Source organism: Staurois parvus, unplaced genomic scaffold (genome assembly GCF_062004578.1).
Source record: "Staurois parvus isolate SC_StPar_1 unplaced genomic scaffold, SC_StPar_1.0 ptg000153l, whole genome shotgun sequence".
In the NCBI taxonomy this organism is placed as follows: Eukaryota; Metazoa; Chordata; class Amphibia; order Anura; family Ranidae; genus Staurois; species Staurois parvus.
In genome coordinates this window covers 21,269,326-21,281,498 of record NW_028317949.1, presented here as the reverse complement: position 1 = coordinate 21,281,498, position 12,173 = coordinate 21,269,326, and positions in this window count along the sequence as shown.

Sequence of the window (12,173 nt, the reverse complement as noted above, 5' to 3'; positions counted from 1 at the left end):
GATTCACAGAGGAACTGCACCGCACTCTTGTGCAAATCACATGCGATGTGTCCAGTTCGATTGGAGCCATACATTTTGTATGGCTCTAATCACACCGCACCTGCACCAAAAAAGGTGTAGGACCCTTTTTTGGGTCCACACTAGAATCGGATCGCATGGGTATTCACACCTATGCAATCCGATTCTGCACAACGCACCGCGTTTCGAGGTGCTTTTGAGGTGTTATTAACTTAATATACATCAGCATGAACGGGGTGCGATTCTGACGCTGTGAATTCCGCACCGCATCAGTTTGAACCAGGGCTGAAAGTTGAATTGATATTGTGACACAGACACTGAGGTTACATTCACAATGAATTCGTAAATTAACCCTGCTACAACATACAGTATGTGTATACTAGATCAACCAAGTAATTAATTTCCTCTCATAGATAACATAACCACTTATAACTAAACCAGGCAGACAATAATCTGCATTTGACAGATTACAACCATAATTCCCCTGTGGAAAACATAATGGCCTACATCGGTCTGTGGATTGCACGAATATGGCAAAAAGAAAAGCAATCTAAAAAAACCCAAAAAACAATAGTTAAAAAAATTATCTAACCCTAGAGGTTATGTTATCATGAGCAGAATATCAAATTACCCAGCAAAAACTATTGCAACTGAGATATTAATTAAAAAAAAAATCATAAAAATTATAGCACACTATTCATCTACCTTTCAAGTAGATGAAGTGGATCCTTGGGGTAAAAGGATAGGGCCTTAAGATGGCTACCAACCAAACTCCCAAAATGGTGTCCAATGGGTGTAAATGGACTGAACTAAAGGTGGAATCTGTCTTTCAAAATGGTGTCTATCTAAGATGGAGGTTTTGTGTCCCGCGATGTCTTCAGGCAGATGTGTATGATGATCTGTGTAATTATGGATCAGTAATGGCCCCTTGTCTCCCTGAGTTTGCTACTTATCTACTCAAAAACAATTTAACCACTTGTCCTCCTGAGGATTTACCCCCCTTAATGACCAGGCCTCTTTCTGCTACTCGGCGCTGCACTAATACAAATGATAATTGCGCGGTCATGCAATGCTGCACCCAAACAAAATTTACGTCCTTTTTTCACACAAATAGAGCTTTCTTTTGGTGGTAATTGATCACCTGTGCACTTTTTATTTTTCACGCTATAAACAAAAAAAGACTGAAAATTTTGAAGAAAAAAGATAATTTTTACTTTTGGCTATAAAAAATATATAGTAAACTCAAAGTTAGTCATAAATTTAGGCCAAAATGTATTCTGCTACATGTTTTTGGTAAAAAAAATCCCAATAAGTGTATATTGATTGCTTTGTGTGAAAGTTATAGCGTCTACAAACTATGGTATAGATACTGCAATGTACGCCATTTTTTTACTATACAGCGCTGCGCTAGTTTAACTGACAATTGCGCAGTCATGAAATGTATGTCCTTTTTTTCACACAAATAGAGCTTTAGTTTGGTGGTATTTGATCACCTGTGCGCATTTTGAGAATTTTTTATTTTTTTTAAAAAAACTATATTTTCTCATTTCTGTCATAAAAAATATCCAAAAAAAATAAAATGTCATCATAAATTTAGGCCAAAATGTATTTTGGGTTAAAAAAATCCCACTAAGAGTATATTTATTGCTTTGTGTGAAAGTTATAGCGTTTACAAACTTTGGTATAGATAATGGAATTTACACAGCTTTTACTTTATTTTTATTTATTACAGGTACTTATATAGCGCCGTCAATTTACACAGCACTTTACATATATATTCTACATTCGCATCAGTCCCTAACTCTCAAGGGGTGTACAATCTAAGGTCCCTAACTTACATTCATACATACACATACTAGGGACAATTTAGACAAGAGCCAATTAACCTACCAGCATGTCTTTGGAGTGTGGGAGGAAACCGGAGTACCTGGAGGAAACCCACGCAGGCACAGGGAGAACATGCAAACTCCAGGCAGGTAGTGCCGTGGTTGGGATTTGAATCGACGACCCTAGTACTGCCAGGCAGAAGTGCTAACCATTTAGCCACTGTGCTGCCCATGACTGCCCATCACATTTCTTGAGGTGCTAAAATACCAGGATAGTACAAACACCCCCAAATTACCCCTTTTCGGAAAGTAGACACCCTAAGCTATCTGCTGAGAGGTATATTGAGTCCATGGAAGATTAATTTTTTTTCCACAAGTTTCTGGAAAATGACAAAAACATTTTTTTTTTTAAACAAAGTTGTCATTTAAATGATATATTTCTCGCACAAGCCATGGGTATATGTGAAATTACACCCCAAAATACATTCTGTTACTTCTACCGAGTATGGGGATACCACATGTGAGACTTTTTGGGAGCCTAGCCACATACAGGAGCCTGAAATCCAATTACCACTTTGAAAGCCTAAAGGTGCGTAACTTCCTCATTTCACTTCCTCACTACCTATCATAGTTTCGAAGGCCCTCAAATGCCAGGATAGCACCAACCCCCCCCCCTCCCCCACCACCACCAAATTACCCCTTTTTGGAAAGTAGACACCCCAATTTAAAAAGAGGCATGGTGAGTAGGTTGCAGATCTAATTTTTTCTCACAAGGTTTTGGAATATAAAAAAAGAAAAGAAAAAATATGTTTTTGCTTTTTTTGCTCAGTTTCCAAAAACTTGTGGCAACAAACGAGATCTGCAAAATACTCACCATGCTTCTTATCAAATTCCTTGGGGTGTCTACTTTCCAAAAAGGGGTCATTTGGGGGGGGGGGGTTGTTGGTGCTATCCTGGCATTTCAGGGCCTCCAAAACTGTGATAGGTAGTCAGGAAGTGTAATGAGGAAATACAGCTCTTTAAAAAGCCTGAAGGTGCTTATTGGATATTGGGGTCCTGTACTTGCAGACTGTCAAAACATCACTCACATGTGGTACCCCCATACTTGGGAGAAGTAGAAGAATGTATTTTGGGGAGTAATTCCACATATACCCATGGCATGTGTGAGCAATAAATCATTAAAGGGACAATTATGTGTAAAATTTTTTTTTTGACATTTTTCAAAAACTTGTGGTAAAAAAATATATTCTTCTATTGATTCAACATACCTTTCAGCAAAAAGTTTGGGGTGTTTACTTTCCAAAAAGGGGTCATTTTGGGGGGTGGGGGCATTTTATGCCCAGCATTAGAAGTTTATGCCACACATCACTCACTCTTCTAACCACCTGAAGATCAAGCCTTTTCTGACATTTTTTGTTCACATGAAAACAAATCAGTATTTTTTGCTAGGAAATTAATTTAAACCCCCAAACATTATATATTTTTTAAAGCAAACACCCTATTTTTTATGTCACATAGTATTCGCGCAGCGATTTTTCGAAAGCAATTTTAATAAAAAACACTTTTTTGACTTTTATTGCACAAAAACACAATATATTGGCCAATTAGTTGGTAAAATATAAAATATGATGGTATGCTGAGTACATAGTTACTAGAGATGAGCGAATCGAACCAGGCGAAGTGGAATTCGTTTCGAATTTCAGGAAAAATTCGATTCGCGTCGAATCTGAATATTTGCATAATTCGAGTGCGCGAATCGGATTTTTCCCGATCAGCCGGCAAAAGTGTCCCTGCAGAGAGCTCCGCTATTTCTGACAGTTCTCTGACAGTTCCTTCACATGTACAGCGGTTGAAACATTGTATCTATTTGTTTCCATTTAGGATACAGATGTTTTTATTCGGAAATAAATAGATACAATGTTTCAACCGCTGTACATGTGAAGGAACTGTCAGAGAACTGTCAGAAATAGCGGAGCTCTCTGCAGGGACACTTTTTGCTGTACTGGAATACTTCTTCTTCTCATTCTTCTTTTCATTCTTCTTCTTCTTCTTTTCATTCTTCTTTTCATTCTTCTCATTCTTCTTTTCTTCTTCATGAAAAGAAGAATGAGAAGAAGAATGAAAAGAAGAATGAGAAGAAGAATGAAAAGAAGAATGAAAAGAAGAATGAGAAGAATGAAAAGAAGAATGAAAAGAAGAAGAAGAATGAAAAGAAGAATGAGAAGAAGAATGAAAAGAAGAATGAGAAGAATGAAAAGAAGAATGAAAAGAAGAAGAAGAAGAATGAAAAGAAGAAGAAGAATGAAAAGAAGAATGAAAAGAAGAAGAAGAATCTTTTCATTCTTCTCATTCTTCTTTTCATTCTTCTTTTCATTCTTCTTCTTCTTCTTTTCATTCTTCTTCTTCTTTTCATTCTTCTTTTCATTCTTCTCATTCTTCTTTTCATTCTTCTTCTTCTTCTTTTCATTCTTCTTTTCATTCTTCTTCTTCTTCTTTTCATTCTTCTCATTCTTATTTTCATTCTTCTTCTTCTTCTTCTTTTCATTCTTCTTTTCATTCTTCTTCTTCTTCTTTTCATTCTTCTTTTCATTCTTCTTCTTCTTTTCATTCTTCTTCTTTTCATTCTTCTTTTCATTCTTCTCATTCTTCTTTTCATTTTTCTCATTCTTATTTTCATTCTTCTTCTCATTCTTCTTTTCATTCTTCTTCTCATTCTTCTTTTCATTCTTCTCATTCTTCTTTTCTTCTTCATGAAAAGAAGAATGAGAAGAAGAATGAAAAGAAGAAAGAAAAGAAGAAGAAGAATGAAAAGAAGAATGAGAAGAAGAATGAAAAGAAGAATGGGAAGAATGAAAAGAAGAATGAAAAGAAGCAGAAGAATGAAAAGAAGAATGAGAAGAAGAATCAAAAGAAGAATGAGAAGAAGAATGAGCAGAATGAAAAGAAGAATGAGAAGAATGAAAAGAAGAATGAAATGAAGAAGAAGAATGAATGAAAAGAAGAAGAAGAATGAAAAGAAGAAGAAGAATGAAAAGAAGAATGAGAAGAAGAATGAAAAGAAGAATGAGAAGAATGAAAAGAAGAATGAAAAGAAGAAGAAGAAGAATGAAAAGAAGAAGAAGAATGAAAAGAAGAATGAAAAGAAGAAGAAGAATCTTTTCATTCTTCTCATTCTTCTTTTCATTCTTCTTTTCATTCTTCTTCTTCTTTTCATTCTTCTTTTCATTCTTCTCATTCTTCTTTTCATTCTTCTTCTTCTTCTTTTCATTCTTCTTTTCATTCTTCTTCTTCTTCTTTTCATTCTTCTCATTCTTATTTTCATTCTTCTTCTTCTTCTTCTTTTCATTCTTCTTTTCATTCTTCTTCTTCTTCTTTTCATTCTTCTTCTTCTTCTTTTCATTCTTCTCTTCATTCTTCTTCTTCTTTTCATTCTTCTTTTCATTCTTCTCATTCTTCTTTTCATTCTTCTTCTCATTCTTCTTTTCAGAATGAAAGTGTATCTGCAGAGCTCCGCTAAGTGTATCTGCAGAGCTCAGCGATTGAAACATTGTATCTATTTGTTTCCATTTATGGAAACAAATAGATACAATGTTTCAACCGCTGTATGGAGTGAATGTCAGAGAACTGTCAGAAATAGGCTTTTTCTGACAGTTCTCTGACATTCACTCCTCAACCGCTGTATGGAGTATTGAATGTCAGAGAACTGTCAGAAATAGCCTATTTCTGACAGTTCTCTGACATTCACTCCATACAGCGGTTGAAACATTGTATCTATTTGTTTCCATAAATGGAAACAAATAGATACAATGTTTCAACCGCTGTATGGAGTGAATGTCAGAGAACTGTCAGAAATAGCGGAGCTCCGCTATTTCTGACAGTTCTCTGACATTCACTCCATACAGCGGTTGAAACATTGTATCTATTTGTTTCCATAAATGGAAACAAATAGATACAATGTTTCAACCGCTGTATGGAGTGAATGTCAGAGAACTGTCAGAAATAGGCTATTTCTGACAGTTCTCTGACATTCAATACTCCATACAGCGGTTGAGGAGTGAATGTCAGAGAACTGTCAGAAATAGCCTATTTCTGACAGTTCTCTGACATTCACTCCATACAGCGGTTGAAACATTGTATCTATTTGTTTCCATTTATGGAAACAAATAGATACAATGTTTCAACCGCTGTATGGAGTGAATGTCAGAGAACTGTCAGAAATAGCGGAGCTCTGCAGATACACTTAGCGGAGCTCTGCAGATACACTTTTTGCCGGCTTGGAATTCTTCTTATTTTCATCATACTTCTTCTTCTTCTTCATCCTCATCCTCATCCTCTTCTTCTTCTTCCGAGGATGAGGATGAGGGTGAAGAAGAAGAAGAAGAAGTAGGATGAAAATAAGAATTCCAAACCGGCAAAAAGTGTATCTGCAGAGCTCCTCTAAGTGTATCTGCAGAATAGAGGAGCTCTGCAGATACACTTTTTGCCGGCTTGGAATTCTTCTTATTTTCATCCTACTTCTTCTTCTTCTTCTTCTTCATCCTCATCCTCTTCTTCTGAGGATGAGGATGAAGAAGAAGAAGAAGAAGAAGTAGGATGAAAATAAGAAGAATTCCAAGCCGGCAAAAAGTGTATCTGCAGAGCTCCTCTAAGTGTATCTGCAGAATAGAGGAGCTCTGCAGATACACTTTTTGCCGGCTTGGAATTCTTCTTATTTTCATCCTACTTCTTCTTCTTCTTCTTCTTCCTCTTCATCCTCATCCTCATCCTCTTCTTCTTCTTCTGAGGATGAGGATGAGGATGAAGAAGAAGAAGTAGGATGAAAATAAGAAGAATTCCAAGCCGGCAAAAAGTGTATCTGCAGAGCTCCGCTAAGTGTATCTGCAGAGCTCCGCTAAGTGTATCTGCAGAGCTCAGCGGTTGAAACATTGTATCTATTTGTTTCCATTTATGGAAACAAATAGATACAATGTTTCAACCGCTGTAAATGTGAATGTCAGAGAACTGTAAGAAATAGAGGAGCTCTGCAGATACACTTAGCGGAGCTCTGCAGATACACTTTTTGCCGGTTTGGAATTCTCCTTATTTTCATCCTACTTCTTCTTCTTCTTCTTCTTCATCCTCATCCTCAGAAGAAGAAGAAGAGGATGAGGATGAAGAAGAAGTAGATGAAAAAAAAAGAATTCCAAGCCGGCAAAAAGTGTATCTGCAGAGCTCCACTAAGTGTATCTGCAGAGCTCCGCTAAGAAATAGCGGAGCTCTGCAGATACACTTTTTGCCGGCTTGGAATTCTCCTTCTTCTCATCCTTCTTCTTCTTCTCATCCTTCTTCTTCTTCTCATCCTTCTCCTTCTTCTCATCCTTCTTCTTCTTCTCATCCTTCTTCTTCTTCTCATCCTTCTCCTTCTTCTCATCCTTCTTCTTCTTCTCATCCTTCTCCTTCTTCTCATCCTTCTCCTTCTTCTCATCCTTCTCCTTCTTCTCATCCTTCTTCTTCTTCTCATCCTTCTTCTTCTCATCCTTCTCCTTCTTCTCATCCTTCTTCTCATCCTTCTCCTACTTCTCATCCTTCTTCTCATCCTTCTCCTTCTTCTCATCCTTCTCCTTCTTCTCATCCTTCTCCTTCTCCTTCTTCTCATCCTTCTCCTTCTCCTTCTCCTTCTTCTCATCCTTCTCCTTCTTCTCATCCTTCTCCTTCTCCTTCTTCTCATCCTTCTCCTTCTTCTCATCCTTCTCCTTCTTCTCATCCTTCTCCTTCTTCTCATTCTTCTCCTTCTCCTTCTTCTCATCCTTCTCCTTCTCCTTCTCCTTCCTCATCTCCAAGGGCATTTAAATTAAAGGTACAGTGTTCTGCACTAATTTAAAGGCTCTCTGAAGCCTAGAAACCCTTTTTATAAGTTAAATTCGTAGCGAACAAATTCGCATCGAATCAAATTTCTTCCTCAAATTCGGCGAATCAGCCGAATCGAATTTTTGAATAATTCGCTCATCTCTAATAGTTACCAAACATGACATGCTTTAAAACTACGCATACCCCGTGCAATGGCGACAAACTGCATACGTTTTTAATATCCATAGGCAACATTTAAAAAGCCTTTACAAGCTTACAAGTGTTAGAATTACTGTGATTTACGAGGGGCTGCATTTTGTGGAGCTAGACAAATTCAGGGTCACCTTGAGGACGACAGAGTGTATTGTCATTCAAATGCATAAATCACATTATACTCTCATATCTATGCCTGGCCATGGCAGCAGAGATAACGGGCATGTGAAGAATCGGGTCTGTGGACCAATACAACCTCAATTAATTTTTTTAGCAATGCCCATGTTGAAGGTTAGGCCCCAAAAAAATGTAAATTCAGAAACCATAATGGGTTTCCATACGAATGGTCTGGGAAGGTTTGAATTTGGGGTGGCGGTGATAAATTGTTGTGCATATAAATTGCTTTGATCCACAATCAATGCATACAGATCTTCCATGAAAAACAGCTCCAAAAAATCAAGGGGAGTAGTTAAATTTGCTGCTTCCACCTGAATACCGGGTTGGGCAGTGGATGGGAGAAGTATGGGTGCTGCAGAATTTGTGGGCTGCTAATCGGGACTTGCAAGCACATCTGGAAGGATACTAGGGGCTCTATGGGCCTGTGTGCGAATTCTTGGTGGCTGCGGGACAATATACAATAGCCACGGCACCAGCTTATACTACACTTATGGGACTCGCCACGTCACCAAGTGATACTGTAGTGCTGGGATTATTATTATTATTTTTTTATTATACAGGATGTATATAGCGCCAACAGTTTGCTCAGCGATTTACAATATAATGGGAGACAATGCAGCAACAGTACAGTTCAATACAAGAGGGTAAGGATGGCCCTGCTCCTTGGAGCTTACAACCTAAGAGGTATGTGAAAGACCAGGATGTACTAGGTCGCTGGTGCTCGCCAGTTCACCAAAAGTAGCGTGGCACTAGTACTGGCTTTCTGCTGCATATGAGAGTCATCAAAATTTACCGACAAGTTCTAGCAGAGATCAGTCCTGATTCTGCTAACGTTGCAGTTTTGTATGCAATGTATCAAGTGACAGTGACCTACTGGCACTGCACTTGCTGGGGTAGAAGGAGGGGGGTATGCGTAGGGGCTAAATGTAGGTGATGGCAGGTGTTGGGGCTGATCTCGCTAATGCTGCATTTTTGGGGACGCTATACTAATGTGGTATAGTGCTGATCTGATCAAATATATTGATTCGTTCAGACACTATACTAGCAATGAAGGTTTATTGTGTATGAGTGTGTTTCTGGCAATCAAGGGATTAAATGTGATTACTGGTGTACTGAAGGGCAATCTGACGCTAACTGGGAGGGGTGTGAAAACCACAGGAGCGCAAATCACATATACAGTGTATAAGTGATTTTGCACACCCATGCCGCCCTGTAGCAGTATTTCTGCTATAGGGCAGTCAGGAAGCGGTTACAGAAGCGGTTTGTGTTATGGCACTGCGTTAATTTAACTGACAATTGCGTGGTCATTCAGCGCTGCACCCAAATTAAATTTACATCCTTTTTTCCCCACAAATTGAGATTTCTTTCGGTGGTATTTGATCACCTGTTTGTTTTTTATTTTTTGCACTATAAAAAAAAAGGCTGACAATTTTGAGAAAAAAACTATATTTTGGACTTTTTGCTATAAAACATGCCCAGTAAAAAAATTTAAAAATCAAATTTCTTCAAAAATTTAGGCCAAAATTTCTGCAACATGTCTTTGCTTAAAAAAATCCCAATACGTGCGTGTACATTTAACTGGTTTACAAATGGTGGTATAGATACTGGAATTTTTTTTTATACTCATAATGGCAGCGATATGCGACTTATGGCGGTGATCAGCGACTTATGGTGGGACTGTGGGACAGACATTTTGACATTGGGGGGAACTGACTTGGGGTCACTGACATCCCCATTGACACCAATACAGTGATCAGTGCAAAAAAAAAAAAAAACACTGACACTGTAGTAATGGCACTGGGAAGGAAGTGGTTAACAATAAGAGGCAATCAAAGGGTTAACTGTGTGAGGGGAGTGTTTTACTAGGCGGCAGGGGGTGTGTACTTCACTGTTACGCACTGATCCAAAAAGCTGAACTCAGCAATCCGGAACAATGTGTTGAAAACTGACAGGGAGGAGAGTTGCAGTGTAAACACTGCAGCCGTCCTCCCTGTCAGTGATTGCCGGTAATCGCCGGGCTCGGCGGTGCGGGCAGGGCAGTCGCGCACCTCGCGCGCACCCCCTAACCGAAATGCAAAATCATGTATATATACACGTGATTTTGCGCAACTTTGCTGCCCTGCCGCAGTATATGTACTGTGGCTGGTCGGCAACCGGTTAATTTAGGAACCCTCCAATCTTATTGTGAGTCATATTATTGATTAAAGTGATACTAAACCCAGGAGCCTGCATTCGCTTTATCTGGTCTCCCACAATACACAGAACATGGAAGTGAAATTATTTTAGTAAATATAAACTGCTAAATACCTCAGCAGTTAGTGCAGTCTTGTGACTTCAGCAAAGCGCTGGTTGAAGCTTGTAGAAGGAGTTTTCTTTCTGTTCTAGGAGGATGTGAAACCCCTGACCCTTTGTTTGGAGAGTGCTGATTGTCCCTGTGTTGATTACATGCACTCTCCCAAGAAAAAAAAAACCTCTCTAGCAATGCACACCAAACTGAGCATGTGCATGTGACTATGGAATCAGTCTGTATCAGGTGGTCATTTCAACAAAAGGAGGGCAGAAAGGAAAGGATCAAACAGCCTTTTTACGCAATGTAGAGGATTAACCCCTTAGGTTCCACAGTAAGTATATCAAGCATGCTTTATTGCATATACAGACTGATTTTACTGTTTTGGGTTTAGTAACACTTTAACTATTTGCTTGTATAACCAATAACTGACTTGATCACTAGATGGCACTCTGAGTCTAAAAGTCCTTATATTCAGGTTCTCTGGGAGCGAATTAATTTATTGGATTCAGTCTTTAAGGATAAGCATGTACAGATTTAAATATATATATATTTTATTATTTTTTTAAGAGGGTATATACTGTATATATCTTCCTTCCAGGATTTGATGACATTATTAATGATGTTTACTTTTTGTTGTATTAACTAAACATGAAACCTTGGCTGCAAGGATAGAATTATTCATACATGTTAAAATATTCTCTACAGTATTTTATATATATATATATACACCTTAAACTATTCCCATTTCACTACTGAACTTATCTAAATTATAAAATGCATATATTTCTTTTGATACTGTTTACAAATCAGACAAAAACATGTTAATATTATGACTGAATCTTTTTTGGGTAACATGATATCTTGTATAGGTATATGGATTAGAAAGTTTCTTTATACTTTAACCTTTTCCAGTCTTTTTCTAAAATGTCCCAACATTTAGTTTTTGTAAAATATTGAAAAGTTACACTCATTTCTCCTTTCACTGTAAGACACCTAGAGAGATTAGAGTTGTCTTTTTCAAATGTCTAAATAGAGAAACTACTATTGTCTTGGATATACAGTACAAGAATGTTGTAAACAAAAATAAGAAATGGGTTCAGGAAATCCCACAGATAAATGAATGGTGGTGCTGCTCACAGAGTAAGTGGGTGGGTGGGGCCAAAACATAAAAAAAACGAAAGAAGAAAACATCAAAGACACCACAATAGCTACCATCCAAAAAAATGATTTATTAAGTATAAAAATGAAGGCAGAAATCATACCCCAAAAAATGTTATTCAGTGCCAAAACCCCACCCCAGTTCCCCCAGGCCCCCTTATAACCATCCACCTACCATCATTCCTATATCTCCCTCCCCAAACCCTGATTCCCCACCACAGTCCCACACTCCAACCCCCTACATCTAACCCCCACACAGGAGGAGCCTCAGCACATATGACAGAGATGTCGTATCGAGGACTGACTAAAAATGAAGAGAGCCAAATGATGGATATATTACCACAATGGGTTAATGGGTGCAGCATTATAACTCTCAAGCTCTCCATTCCAGACAGCTTCCAATAATGCTAAGATGGAATAATCAGAAGTACCAATTTCCCAAGTACCCCAGACTGTAAATAGTCCAGTCAGCACCAAGGACCAGGGTGCCAGGGACAGGTCCTACCTTTTCAATCCTGGGGACCATCAGGTGGACAAAATCCTCAGGTGATTACCAGCCATATACAGAGCCACCAACTCCTGACATGTCAGCACCTGTGGTAGAAAGCTCTTGCTGATAATCAACTTGGGGTTCCCCAGGGCGTGGAGTCTAAGCCCCAGCCTGC